A 14,682-nucleotide genomic window follows, 5' to 3' on the forward strand; every position below is an offset into this window, starting at 1 on the left:
CTGCTATTAGTTACAATACTTTTCAGTCAGCTTTCAAATGTAACTGAAAGCAGTTCTGAGCAGGACAACCAAGTCTTTCAGCTCCCTCTGGTTGTTTTGTTTTGTAGTAATGGGCAGTGAATAAGTTTTCAAATACAGAACAAGTATCATTGTCAAATATTTCACACAAAACTTCCTCAGAGTAACACTGTTCTCTTGGTCTCTCCTTGGGTATCTCTCTGGTTCCACCTGCTGACAATGAGCCCATTACCATCAAGTTCAACCCCTGGTGATGCAGGCACAAAGATGTACAGATGTGGAGCGTTGCCCAGGAGCTGCAAGGTCAGAGCCCCATAAGAGCTCTCTGTGCTCACAGAGCCAGTGAGGGGAGGGAAAGCCCAGAGTGCTGCTGATCTGCATGCAATGCAGCTGGGGCTGCTGGGAAGCACAGGCCATGAGAACCTTGTGCTACTCGTGCAGCCTATTTTGGTAGAGAGCAAACCCGTACCACATGAAAGAGAGGTACTTTCATCTGTTTCACACAATGTTTAAGTGTTTGCACAAGCTGCACAGAGACAGAATAAGGTCTGAGACCGTGAACACGAATTCAGAAAAAAAGAGCCTGAGAAGAGCTGCATGCTCTTGGAGGGGGATTTTTCACTGGTGCAGTAAAAAAAAATATTTTGGAGGCTGATCTCCATTGATACGTATCTGAGTAGTACAGTACAGTAAGCAGTCTACTTAGCATAGCTTTCTTTGGGATAAAATTGGAAACTCCCACAGCACACTGCATGATCAGAAGGTATAATATCATAGCTGCCACTATGCCAAAGAGCTGACAAGCATCTACGTTGGTCTCAGTTCCACACGGCCAGAACTCCCACACTCCCAACCTAGGCTGAAACAAACAGAACCGACTTGCGACTAGGTTATGTATGGTGAGCACTCATAGCACAACACTGTATGGGTATTTCTAAGACTAGATCTTCTTGGCTAGGTCATGCAGGCAGTTACAGGAAAGAAAAATTATAAATGTTTTTGAAAGAGGTTTTTGGGCTTTTTTTCTTTTTCCCTTTTTAATGGAGCTAGCACAAAGTGAAGGAAGTCATGTTAGCACATTGGTTTCTGCAAGAAGAGTTATTACCACACCAGTGAGCTCCAGAACAGAGGGAAAGACAGAACCAAACATAAAGTGCTGTGACACTGCTTCTTCAAAAACTCACCTTCAGCTAGGACACTTATCTTTCTGCAGTAAACCACTCCTGGCACTGCCTGTAAGCACAAGATTTTGGAGCAAGAACAATACAGGAAAACTAATAACAGACTGCTGAGCTATTAGATACCTGAGCAGCTAGAATGCATTAAGGAATAAGCAATAGTTTTCTGCAGTTTGAGAGACAGCTGTGATCTCTCATGCTGAGCTGCAGTTTTAAGTTCTTGTTGTGGTGTTGCCAGTGACAGGCAGCCGTGCATTCCATCTCTGCCTTGTCTATCTTGTCACTTCTTCAGATGATCTACACAAGCAGCATACTAACAACAGCCTTGAAGAGGCACTGTGTTCACAATGCAATATCAACAAAAGCAGCCTACACTTACTTGTAGCACAGCTGTGATTAAGTTGTGCAAAACTTTTGTCAAATACCAATATGTGCCATGGAATAACGTACCTATTCCCTCCCATTATTCGGTTTCAGGGATACCTAACTGGTGAAACACTGGACAGAAGAAAAATCAACACATTTTAGACCATCTACTTTGAAATCTTAACTGAGTTTGACTAACTAGAATCCATAGCCAAGTTCCATGCAAATCACTCAAAGTTTAGTACCTGTTTCATGTGAAGAAACCTTTTCCATGTTAATTAAAGTACAACTCACTTCTCCAGCTAAAATCACTCATACTTACAGGAAAAAATACAAAGAGGAAATAAATGGTTTGAATTATTACTGGAGATCATTTCACATGATGCTTGTAAATTCTTAGAGATGTAAATCATTAACTCAAATTCATTATGTATCAATAGAAACTACGCTGCTGCCAGCTGGTCCCTGGGCAGGATGGCTAATTCAGGGTACAGCACATCAAGTGCATGGAAAAGCCACTGCCACGGCACAGGAGCCATGGCCAGACCAGGAATGAATGAAGACCAAGTTAGCAAGCCCTTCAGACTGTCCCTCCATGTGGTACAGGGACACATGGACCCTGCAATTTCCCATCTCTGCTGAGACAAAGTCATAAATGATACAGAAGTGAAGGAAAAAAGAAGCCAGGAAGGGTTTGCACTATGTTATTAGAAAGCCACATGTTTCATTACAGGTTATTCAGAATTGACAAAATTCATCTTTTATATTCTCTAATGACATATAATCCCACTTATCTTTTTCCTCTACTATAATTAAATCAAATGAACATCAGAAAGGAAAACCAAAAAGCACAGACATACCTTGTGCCCTAATAAGCCACAATTAATAAAAGCTCAGTTCCCCAAGGTTCCCTGAGCAGCTTTTAAAATTGGCTTAACCATTAAACACATGTGCAGCGGGAACAGGTCTTTCATTGCTTGTTTCCAAATACCAGAATAAAATAAGTACATATTTCTGCTTGTTTTAAAGAACGCCTTTGATTTCTCAGGCAGCAACTTGAAGGGTTGCATTCTGGGGTGTTGTAAGAGTGTTTGACCCAGAGTCTAGCAGAGAAAGCTCCCATCACATGTCATGCCTTCAGGTCACATTTAGGAACCATCTGACCAGCTTACCATAGATGCGTAAACAGCTTTTTCTGAGAGCAAGGAATAAAACACATCACGTGCCATCCCCAACACACACAGAGCACGAGTCTTGCTCTACAGAACAAACACAACCAGTGCACAGAAGAACTGAAAACTTACAAAATCATTTTAGAGCTCTGGCTGACCCTCACACAACAGGGGATGATTTCACCAGCCCTTCCTGTTTTTTTCTAATAGAAGAGCTAACTTTGCTTTGGAGACCATGTCAGGAAAAAGGCACCTCACAGACACAGCACGCGACCCTGCACACACACAGAACCACAGCACGCAGTTTGCTCACCCCTGTAAGCAGCCGGGCCGGGGCCAGGCAGCTCTTGCCAGAGCAATCCGCCCAGCTCCTGTATTCTCTTCCCAAGCTCCTGTAGCCATTTCCCACTGCACACCTCCAACCTGCTGAGAGATGGGAGTTTACGCCATCTGCCAGAGCCACTCCTCTGGCCAGCAGCCTGCTCCTTCTGTGTCTGCCCCGCCTTTCCTTAGGAAAGCTCCACTAAACCAAAAATCTCAGATACCAGGTAACACTAAGGAAAGCAATCTGTGTTGGGGAAAGCATTTTCCACGGGAAATTACAGTGATGTCGACATTCAGTCACTTGAACTCCAAACAACTCAAGCACAGCCACTCAGAGCTGTATGAACAGAAACCATCAAGGCATCCTCCCTTCATATGAATTAAGAGTAATTGCCGAGATAAAAAATATCAGCCTTGGCTTACCAGCTGATCGTGCCCATTCTTGGAAATCTTACTCTACCTCATTTTCTTCCCTCCAGGCCGCGCACTTACAACCTTTATTTTTCGGAAGTGCCTTCTAGTTTTCAGAATGGAGCCCCAATAGCTATCCCGGCACCATGCCTGCACACCGCCTGCCATGATACTCGGTGCTGATTCCCACAAAACACACGACACGACAGCCCTCCTAATGGGCAGCGATCGCAGCGCTGGGCAGCAGCATCCCTACTGCTGCCTGGTACAGCATCGCGGCCGTGGCCGAGCCCTGCAGAACGGGTCTGCTTTTCTGTACACACCTCTATAGCAAAAAGCAGAAGTCCTTGCGACCGCAGCCTCGATAAACCACATTCTGAAGGAGACAGAGATGAGGGGCTCTGTTGCAATACAGCTGTTTACAAGGGCCACGAGTAAATACTTAATGAAACAGCTTAATTTGATAAGGACTGATGCTTGCAGTAAAAGAGCTTAACGTAGCTCCAGGAGATGTGGAAGTCAATGTTAGTGTGAAAGCACAATTCATCATTATGTTCACTCAGAACGATTTTAAACACTTTTAAATGCACTATCGAGGTAATTTTAAATCCATCGCGGGTTCCTTGTTCTCAGGGCAGAGCCAGCACAAGGGAGCCCTGAGCCTCCTACAGCCTTCGTAGGGGCTTTCTTTGGGTACTTCGGAAATAGCAGACACTAATACGGCCTCTGCCTTTCTCTTCCACCTCTGACTAAAGTAAAGTCTCGGCGCATCCCGACGGTACCTCAGGAGTCACATTGCAGGCAGAAAAAACAGCGCTGAGACGACGCCCGAATGCTCGCTAATTATCACCCTGCATGGCTCTGTGGAGGGGGGCGGGGAGGAATAACTCAGATGAGGATGAACATTTCTGCCCAGTAAACATGGAAACGTTTGGAGCGCGCATGGAAAAAAATTCAGGCGGCGCGACTATTTAGCTTAATTAACTCCTGCGCTCCGGGCCCGCCAGCGCCTGCCCCGCGTCGCGCTCCCCTCCCGGCCACCCCTGCCCGCACCGCGACGGCGCGCCCCGGGCCCACCTTACCGCGCTGCTCCGGAGCCGTCGCGAGCGCTGTGATTGCGCCGGGCGCCGTGCGGGCCGAGACGACCGCGGGCCGCTGCGGGCAGAGACCGGGCCTGTCCAATCGCCGCCGCGCGGAGGAGCGGCCGAACCGCCGGCCCGCTGCACTACGTGTCCCGGCATGCACCGCGTCCTGCCGCGCTATAAAGGCCGCGAGGCATTGCGCGCAAAGCACGGTGGGAGTTGTAGTCCGCCGTTTGCTTTGGGGCGGGACGGGGACTGGAGGTTTAGGGCGGGCAGGAGGAGCGCGTTAAAAGGTCACCCGTGAAACTGGGCAAGAAACTGTTGTCTCAGCATCAATCTCGAGTATTTTGTGCAAGTTGGCCTGCACAGTACAGGCTTCTTGCAGCAGTCTGTGCCTGCCCTCACGCAAAGCCACTGCTTTGCCTCACGAGTGGCTCACGTGCGGTTCAGAAATCAGCATGTACCGTCGCTGAGAGGTGGGAGGTATTTTGTTGTTGTTTTGGTGGTTTGTTTTAATTGTGATTATTGGTTTTTGGTTTTTGCTGCAAAAATAAAAAGGCTGAGAAGCACTGCTGTAAAGTTTCCACCATCTTTAATGAAAGAAATCCTTCTTGAAAGGAAAAAGAAACCTGCTTTTTGTCCAGTTAACCACACCAACAGGAACACACCTACTTCTGTCTTACCTGTCAAGTATCATTTAAAAAACTGAAACAAGTTCACAATTTGTTTTCAACCAACCATGGTTCTGAATGTCTGCCAAAACTCATGGTTTTGCTCTGAGTTTGCCACTTGCGTTATCTGCCCATTTCAACTCTGCTTATGATAATCAATGTGAAAGGTCAGTGCTGGTTAATCATCAGTACATGTCTAAAAGTGTGTCCCAGAGATGTGGCTGCCTGACAAGTCACACTGCTGTGGTTTGGGATGGCTCAGAGGTGGCCTCTGAACTGACAAAAGCCATCCTGCTGTGTATCCAACAACCCTAAACCTCTCTTTCCCCCCTATCTAATTTGAGTTTAGTAACCACATGGTTGTTCTTGTGCTTGGAGTGTCATTCTCTGGTCCTAAAAGCTGTCTGCATCAGTTAAAAGCATTGCTGGCCCATCATAGAATCATAGAATCACCAAGGTTGGAAAAGACCCACAAGATCACCCAGTCCAACCATCCATCCATCACCAATAGTTCTCACTAAACCATGTCCCTCAACACATCCAAGTGCAAAGGTGTTTGTTTTCAAGTTTATCACAGCTGGGCTATGAGAGGTGAGCATACCTTGGGTGAGCCATCATTTTTGAAAAGTCAAGTGATATTGTTGCCAAATCACTGTCTCTGGATTCTACACTCATTAAGCATCAACAGGATACTTTTTGTTTTGAAAAATAATAGGTAGGATCACTGCAGGAATCCTGCATCTTGGCTAAACCTAGCAGATGTATTAAAGACATTAGAGTGATATTTAGATTTTTTACTTCCAAGTGTGTTTGTTTCTCTGGTGGTGTTAAACAGCAAGTTAACAAGCTGCCTTGCATTGATTAGGAAAGATATGGATGGTGTTGCTGGGCATGTGATCTGAAGCAAGCTGAGAGATTAAGGTGCAACTGGGGTAAAAAAGAAGTGCCCAGGTCTCCTGCAAGAGGAATCCAGCACTATTCCTACTGCCACTGCTGCCATAGATAGAAGCGAAGTGAAGAGAAAAAGAAAAATAAAAAAAAGGAAGGGAGGAAGGGAGGGAGGGAAAAAAGAGGGAAGGAAGGAAATGAAGGAAGGAAGGAAAGAAAAAAAGGAAGAGAAAGAAAGAAGTAGAGATCGTTGGTCACACAAACATTTTATTGCTATATGAACAAACATACATGCAAAATTTTGGAAAGAGAAAAGCATTTACATCAGTAAAAACAAAACATATTTATGAAACTTTTTTCCTCTTGCTCTGACAGCTCTAGAAAGCAAAAGTAGCCTTCACCATTATGTCTCATAACAAGACTGTGACTCTCTTGAACGTACTCCAACCAACCTGCCAAAGCCACACAACACAAATAAGAACTGAGATGCTAGCAAATTCTGAAAGTGTTGACCAAATGAGTACAACAAAATCCCACATATGAAACTTAAAAAACTGCAGATAAGGCGGGTGCTTTCTTAACGTAGAGATTTTAACCAACCACGGATGGAAAGTCCTACAGACCACAAGGCTGCTGCACAGTCACTGAGGGTAGTTCAGCTCTGATTCTGTTTTGCTAGGAGTGCTCTGATGGGATTCTTTCCTACAGCCTGCATTTTTGCAGAAGGCTGGTTTAAATAGCTGGCATGGTAATAGTAATGCCTAGAAAGCACAGCTTTCCCCAAAAGAAGTTTTCCAGATTTCTGTCAGAAGTCTGGAGATGTGCCAACCTGTGTATTGATGCTAGCTGCTAGCATTACAGCTGACAAAAGCTGGACTGAACAATCATTGGTTTTGCTTTTAATCCACTTCAAAATACATTTATAAAAACGTGGTGCAGTAAACCACTCTGGGCTGCATATGTTCTCCTTTAACAGCACCTGAATAGATTGAGAATTTACTTTTTAAAGAATAATTAAGGCAGTTTTAGTTGGGACTAAATGGACTGTACTGGTGAATGGAGCACATGTAGGTCACGTATCAGTGAGCCAGATGCACAGGGTGCACACCAGTAAGTGAATGCAAGCATGTGATTCTTAGATTAAATAACAACTAATGAACCGGAATATGCCTGAAAGACTGCATCTCATAAATCCTTTCTGGAATTTTTTAAGGAAAGCTTTTTATTTCTTGCAAAAATTGACACCAGATATTTTTGAATGTATCCCATATGGGAGAATCTGGGAAAAAAAAGTGAGAAAGTGAGGATATTTTGAGGATATTTTATTAATTTTACGAACTACAAAGAATGTAGTGGCAGAAAAAGAAAATCAGGAAAAAAATAGCTAGTGTGTAAGATATGGAGTGAGAGACATTTACGGTTAAGGAAACAATGTGCTGAGACTCTCTTCCCAGAGAGTGGTGAGGCACCCCAGAGAGTGGTGAGGTACTGGAACAGGCTGCCCAGAAAGGTTGTGGATGCCCTGTCCTTGGAGGTGTTCAAGGCCAGGCTGGATGGGGCCTTGGGCAGCCTGGTTTAGCATTAAACGTGGAGGTTGGTGGCCCTGCATGTGGCAGGGGGGTTGGAGATTCATGATCCTTGAGGTCCCTTCCAACCCTGGCCATTCTGTGATTCTGTGAGACTGGTCTTTCAAAATCTTCTCCATCAATCATATTAAATTTGACAGACTGGCAGTGGTGCATGACTAGCTGACTTGTAAAAGCAATCATCACGGTTAACCCAGATGTTTGAAAAGAGTGAAAACTTAGTTGCATTTTAGCAAAACCAGCAGATGAACAAGGAGGCAATCTTAGCTATCAAGAAAAAAACAAACACATGTTGTCTTCATTTTGGGAGGAATGTTCTAAGAGACTTACATGAAGCAATCTTAGTTCTGAAAGAAAGAAAGATGATGGCCAGTGTGTCATCATGGAGATAAACAGAGATTAAGTAAGTCAAGGAGCCAGAGGGATTCAGCAGTTTATTTCACATACATCACTGTGGAAACATAAACACAAGCATTTCGAGAGGGATTGAGAGGAAACCTAATCCCTGTACTTCACATTTGCTTTCTTCAACCACTGTGACAGATTTAAATAAATTTGTCAGTGTGTTCAAGGTACTGTTTTCCTGTATTTTCTTTGGGAATAGGTTGCCAGGTGGAGGGGAAAGGCTTAAGACATCATCACCGAAAAACAGTGAACGCAGTGGACCCTAAGTGGGTCCTGATGAGGTTTTGTGTACATTGTGTCAATAAATAATTAAGTGCACTGTTGCATAGAGAAGAGCAAATAGAGGTTTCAGAAGGATCACTTACGAAAAAACATTGAAAGACCTGGGGCATTGAAAGATCTGCTAGTATAGACAAGCATAGGTCCAGGAGAGCCACTCTAACATGCTTCTGACACATAACATGAGGAAGGTAATATTTTCACATCTCCAGGAGACAATAAGAAATAGTAGTCTTAAAATGCAACAGGTATGTGTAGATTAGAGACTGGAAAACATTTTCTTGTGATAAGCAGAACTTATATCCTGCAGAAAACACAAAAACTAATTGTACCCGTTTACATATCTTTTTCTGCAGCTGATTTACCTTTCTACCTCAGTAGCCATGTGTTAATTGGATTGTTTGGGGGAAAAGAAAAAAAACAAGCATTTAGAATAGAATAAAGTAGGTGTGAGGTGGTAGCCTCATGACCAGGAAATTCAAAAGAACAACAATGTGTACCAGAGAAAACAAGCATGAGGGAGGTAAAAAGGAAAGAAGACTAGATGTTAAAAAGTTGCTAACATATCCTTGCTGACAGCAGGCTTCCAAATAGACAGTGCTGATTTAAAAACTGTGGAGTATGGTAATGACCAGCTGTAAGCTTAATGCTATTATTTACTGCAATATGTAGTCCTAGTTCTGGCATTTTCATTTCACGTAAAATATCCACTTAAGTCTGTGAAAACAAATGTCAGTGATGAAGTTTATATACCCAGAATAGGATTCTCTAAGTTTGACCTATGTTGTCTTCTGTCTTCATCTCAGGCAGCTGTGGGAATCATCATATCTGACTTCCTAAACACTGCATGCATCCCCTTGATAATGATTTTTTTCCTACCCGTAAGTAATGTCTAATTATGTGATGTGTTTGCAGTATCATTGTGGACATCTGCACTCAGATTCCAAACATTTGAGTAACCCATTGCTTTGTTCAAGACAAATGGTCTTTTCTCTCTCTGCTGGTTAAAATACATTTCCCACTGTATTAGGTTCAGCCTTGCCTAGTTGATCTACACACCTGCAGCTCCAGGATTGCTCCATGTGAAGACAGGGAATTGCCAAACTGGCCCAGTGAAGACCTTCCACTCAGTGCTCACACCATCACATGTGCTTGCCTTTTGTGCTGGCAGCCTGCTGAATTTGATGTCAGGTTCATCTCTGTGAGCCTTCATGAAACTTCTCATTGCCATGTCAGCTGTGAGTTGTTATGAAGATCTAAGGACATAATATATCAGCAAATTTGCTGAGTTTACATCCTTGAGAGTGACAGTATGTATGCAGAAGATAAATGTTTCTCAGTAAAAAACTTCCTAGAGACATGCTGCATGCAAAGTTGGACATCTCCAGGATGTCAAATAAGGACAAATAAGACCTTTCAAACTTGTCCTCCACAGTTCTATTGTCAAAAGTGGAAAACATATCTTTCCTGAGACAGAGAAAGAAAAAGAAGAAATGTCTTCAATATTGAATTAGTAATCATGAGAAAAGCCAGATGTAATAGAGGTAGACAGGGTTAAAATCCTTTGAATGTTTGTATCAAGGAATGCTTGTGTATATTTGCATTTGTCAAAAAAGAATTAAGAGAACTGTTACTTTTGTTCATTATGAGGATTTGCATGCTCTTGGTAGGGAAAGTTGAGTCCTAACCTAGTAGAGAATTGTGAGTATTCTGGGTTCTTTTAAACAAATAATGAATTCAAATTAAGAAAGGCTGAATGCAAATAAACTTCCCAAATCCTCAGACTCTCCAGACTTCATATTCTAAAAGCTTCTTTAAATGTCACCAACCATTTTTGGTCTCCTAACTTTGATGATTCTCTCAGTGTCTGTCTAGAAGGCTGGCTTTGTTTCTTGTTTGAAGAGTGATAAATGACCCCTGTCATTTGCATATGGAGAAAAAGGAAATAAAATAGTAAGAACACTGCAGGAAAGGGTTCAGCATGATTTTTATGGGAAAGAAAGAGAAGTAATGAAAGAAAAATAAAGTAGTATAGAAGGATTGAGAGATTGTATATATATGTGCACGTGCACATAATGCACTTAATTTATACTGTGGGAGAAGGAACACAAGCACAGCCTAGTTTTGTATACTTCCAAGAACCATTATGTTCAATCCAGGGCCAGGATTTTTTCCTATTTTTCACTAACTGGTTTGTGACAAGTGTCTGGTCAAGTTATCTTTGTAACTCAAAGCTGCATGTGCTCAGCAGAAGCACACAGATGGCTGGTGATAAATTCTCTGAGAAGTTCATTAGCAGTTAGGATGACCCATCCCCCACATCTGTACATTTTGACCAGACCGAATATGCTTTGCTCAGATCAGGTGTGGAAAAGAACTTCCTCTTCAGTTTCTCCATGCTGTATTTTAATTTCTCATCTGGAGTGCGGAGATAATAGCACCACTTGCCTCAAAGTTTGTTGCACATGTCATAGGCTAGCGTGACAAATTGAGTGAATGCTTTCTTATTTTCAGAGAGTAGCTGAGGTCATTTGAGGTAGCTAAAAGAAGAGAGTCAGAAGCCTTCATTTACTGTGGAGAAAGTGTGGGGCCTTGAGCAGATGGAGCCAGTAAGGAGCTGTAACTTTCCATCTTAGGTCTTCCTGCAGTATATGATTTCTCTGCCCATACAGTCATGGAAATCCATAGATAAACAGTAATTTTTAAAGAGAAATTAGTTGTTTGCAAAAAAACTTATTACAACAGGAGCTGTAATAGGGAAAAATAATGTGTGAAATTCTTGCTAAAAAGTACTTCTTGTTTGAATATGAAAAGGGATGTAAAGACATTGTATAGCGAATCTAATTTTTTCATCTACGTCTAGATGTGAATCTCTTACCTTTCATGGTTTCATACAGAGAATTGGTGCCAGAAATTTTTGAGTTATGTAGCAGCAAGTAGGGCACATTCTGCTGAGCCTGGACTCTGGGGAGGGCATTTGTGAACTGTAAAGTTTTCAGCAGTAGTGAATGAAGCTGGATGCCCTCTGTGACAATTAAATATTCATACTCATTACTCAGCCAGGTACAGGATGCTTAGAATCAGTTGTTGACACTTAAAAACAAGGTATTTGTTTGTTAGAGTTTTAATTGGTATGTGAACAGAAGATACTTTACAGTTTGTTGTTCCTTCCCACTTTAAGATAACATGACTTCTGCAGGGTGCTGAAATCCTTTTTTTCTAAGTAATATCTAAGGAGGTAATAAATGCACGTCAAATTGAAATGGTGATTATGTCCATCATACTGAGTCACATGATGTAGAAGTTAAAGGTTGTGAACTGATTTGATTTATTGCTTCCACAGTTTACTTAAACTGTCATGAGGCAGACTGGATTTTCTATTAACTCACAACACTATGAGCTCTGTACGTTCAGAATAGGCAGCAGGGCAGATATCTCCTCCTTTGGCTTAAATCCTAGTGAAACTTAATGAAAATTGATAATTCATATCTGCAGATAAACATTTTGGAACCTTTCTCCTACATAACATTAAATAATCTTCCCACACCTTGTGGATTCCATATGGAAAGAAGATTATCATGATAAAATGAAGGGAAATTTCTGTAAAACAGGATATTCTTGATAATATACAGGAAAAACCTACAAGATGTGATCTAACAAGATGATGTATAAAGTTCTGTGGAAATGTAAATGTAAGCCACCAACTATTCATTCAGCATTATATTCAGAACCTCAGGACTAGAGCAAATCCTCAACAGAGAGGAATCTGAAACAGCAGGAGCTGTAAGTAGAGAACAGATAGTTTTTCCAAGGCCTTGCACTATCCTGTCAGGAAGAAAGGATGGAAAAAAATTATTACTTTTAGGGCCAGATGCCTTTCTTCTAGTCACCAAGTACTGCAATGGGCAATATGACTTATGAGAATTGGTGATCAAACTATCTCTCCATCTGAGAGATGTGTATATGGAATTTATATGGAAAAGAACATGAAGGATCTTGTCTGTAAATCTGACATCCAACAAAAAGATTCACCTTGAAATGGTAATTGACAACTACTGTAAAAACTGTCCCATAGAGTATAATCTACTTTTTAAAATCTATTAACCTATTTGTTAAAAGTAAATAAATGTAAGTTCATCTTGTTTAAGGAATTTGCCATATTATACACTTTGCTTCTAGGACTGGAGCAATTGTGAAAGTAAATCCATTCTTCTGAATATGATGTGAGCTCTATTCTTGAGATAGACTTCTCTAATCTTTGCCTTAACTGGCCTACCAGTTATCCTGCTTTCAAAAAAACATAAAAAATAAAAAAAAATTAGTTTTCGTTTTCTTCACTCACCATCATGTGCTAAACACTACAAACAGATGTCTTGGGCTTCAGGTTCCCTTTTCGCTAATGAATGCAGGAATTTACAGATAAATGAAACAACACTGTGGGATAAGTGTACTTTTCTACTTACCCAACAATGAAACCTGAAACTATCTAAAAATTACTTCAACGCCATAGAAACATGGAAACCATAGAAAAGTCTCCCAATTTTAAAAAAAGCCAGAATTATTCCCTCCTCCTGAATGTGCTTTTTGCATACTTGATAATAAATATTCCTAAATTTCATAATATTACACTCACTGTTGGAATAGTACTTTATTGGTTGTAGGATGGTACTAGTTCACATTTAATGAAAGTCATTTTTAAAAATCTTTTTCCTCCTTTGAGTGGAAATGAAACTTGCCCCATAGACAAAAGAATGTCGAAAGAATGCTGAAGTTGTTCTTTAGACCACATTCACAAGAGCTGTTCTTGTCATGCAAATCTCTGAATTACAGTGTTTTGAAACAGGAAATGGGTTGCTTTAATGTATGAAAAAGATCGTGATGGCTCACTTTGAAATAGTCTGAGAAAGGCCAGGGACTTTTTATGAAAGGGAAGCTGAAGACTGGAAAAATATAAGGACTTTATGTCCTTATATAGCCCCAGGATTCTCTTATAAATGTGAACACGGAGATGGGAAGCCCTCGGACTGACCTCACCTCTTGTCCCCTCTAAGCCTAATCACGATATCCTATGTAAACTTTATCTTAAAAGAAAATACTTAAGACAAAACTTGCGCCTGTTACCCAAGTAGGAGCCGGCATCGATTGCACAGCACCTGTCAAGGAATTTCAGTAGAAACAAGGTCATCTGGGCGTTACCATACAGGATGGATTGCTGCAAGAGGATGAGGGTGAGCCCGGACATGAGGCTTCTGACAAGTTTTGTGCAGTCAGGAGGACAGAAGAACACGTTTGGTTATTTGCATTTATTGTGCTGGCAGACTGGAGGGGTTTATATCCTACTGGTTCCGCGTTCTTTGGTGTTTTAAGCTGCCTTCGAGAATCAGTTGATGCCATCTGTCAAGCAGTCTCCTGTACAGCATCATCTTTAACTGTCAAGAAGAGCAAGACGACGCCTGGCACTTTTTAACAGCCTGACCCGTCGCACCGCGGGGCTGCAGCTCCTCCTGCCATCACAACGCAGAAATGCAGGACACATCAGTTGGCAGCCACCCGCCTCCTGCCCGTTTTCCACGTTTGCACGCACATCTCGGGGCTCTGCCCGCCCTGATTGAACTCCCACAACTCGAGAGCCGCGCTGCACCTCAGAGGTGCAGCGACTGCAGCCCTCACGGGCCGCAGCACGGCGCGCAGCCCTGAACAGAAGACCTGCGGTAACCTGGGGGCGGTGCGTGACGAGACTCCCGCCAACATTCACACCCCGCCCCGCCCCTTCTCGACGTGACCACGCCCCCTAAGCGGAGGGGCGGGGCTTGCAGCAACGCGCAGTTTCACGCCTCTCCCGTAGCCTTCTGCGCATGCGCGCGCCGCGGCCCGGAAGGTGGCCACGTCTGCCGGAAGGTGGGCAGCGCCAGGCCGGGGTTTTGCTGTGTCCTGCATGCCGGCCTCCTCTCGCTTCTCTGCTCGGGCTGGGGTTCCTCGCGCTGTGAGGAGGTGAGGCCGGACTGTGCTGAGGCCTCCGCCGCTCCTGAGGGCCGCCGGGTGGGAGAAGGGGCCTGGCGGGGCTGTGGGCCCGGGCGGGGTCGGCCAGCTCGGTTTCTCCTCACGGCCGCTGTGCTGCCCGCTTCCTGCAGGCCTGTCCGTGGTGAAGGGGCCCTGTCGTAGGCTCTGAGTGCCGGGGAGGTGTCGCTATCACCGGGGCACCTCAGGGCAGCGGTTTGTTCTGGGGGTGTTCCTCCCTCTGACCTGGCTGATGGAATCTGCGGGTCAGCCATCTGAGGGATGTTTGCCTCGTGCATCTGTTT

Source organism: Tetrao urogallus, assembly GCF_951394365.1.
Source record: "Tetrao urogallus genome assembly, chromosome: 6".
Lineage (NCBI taxonomy): Eukaryota > Metazoa > Chordata > Aves > Galliformes > Phasianidae > Tetrao > Tetrao urogallus.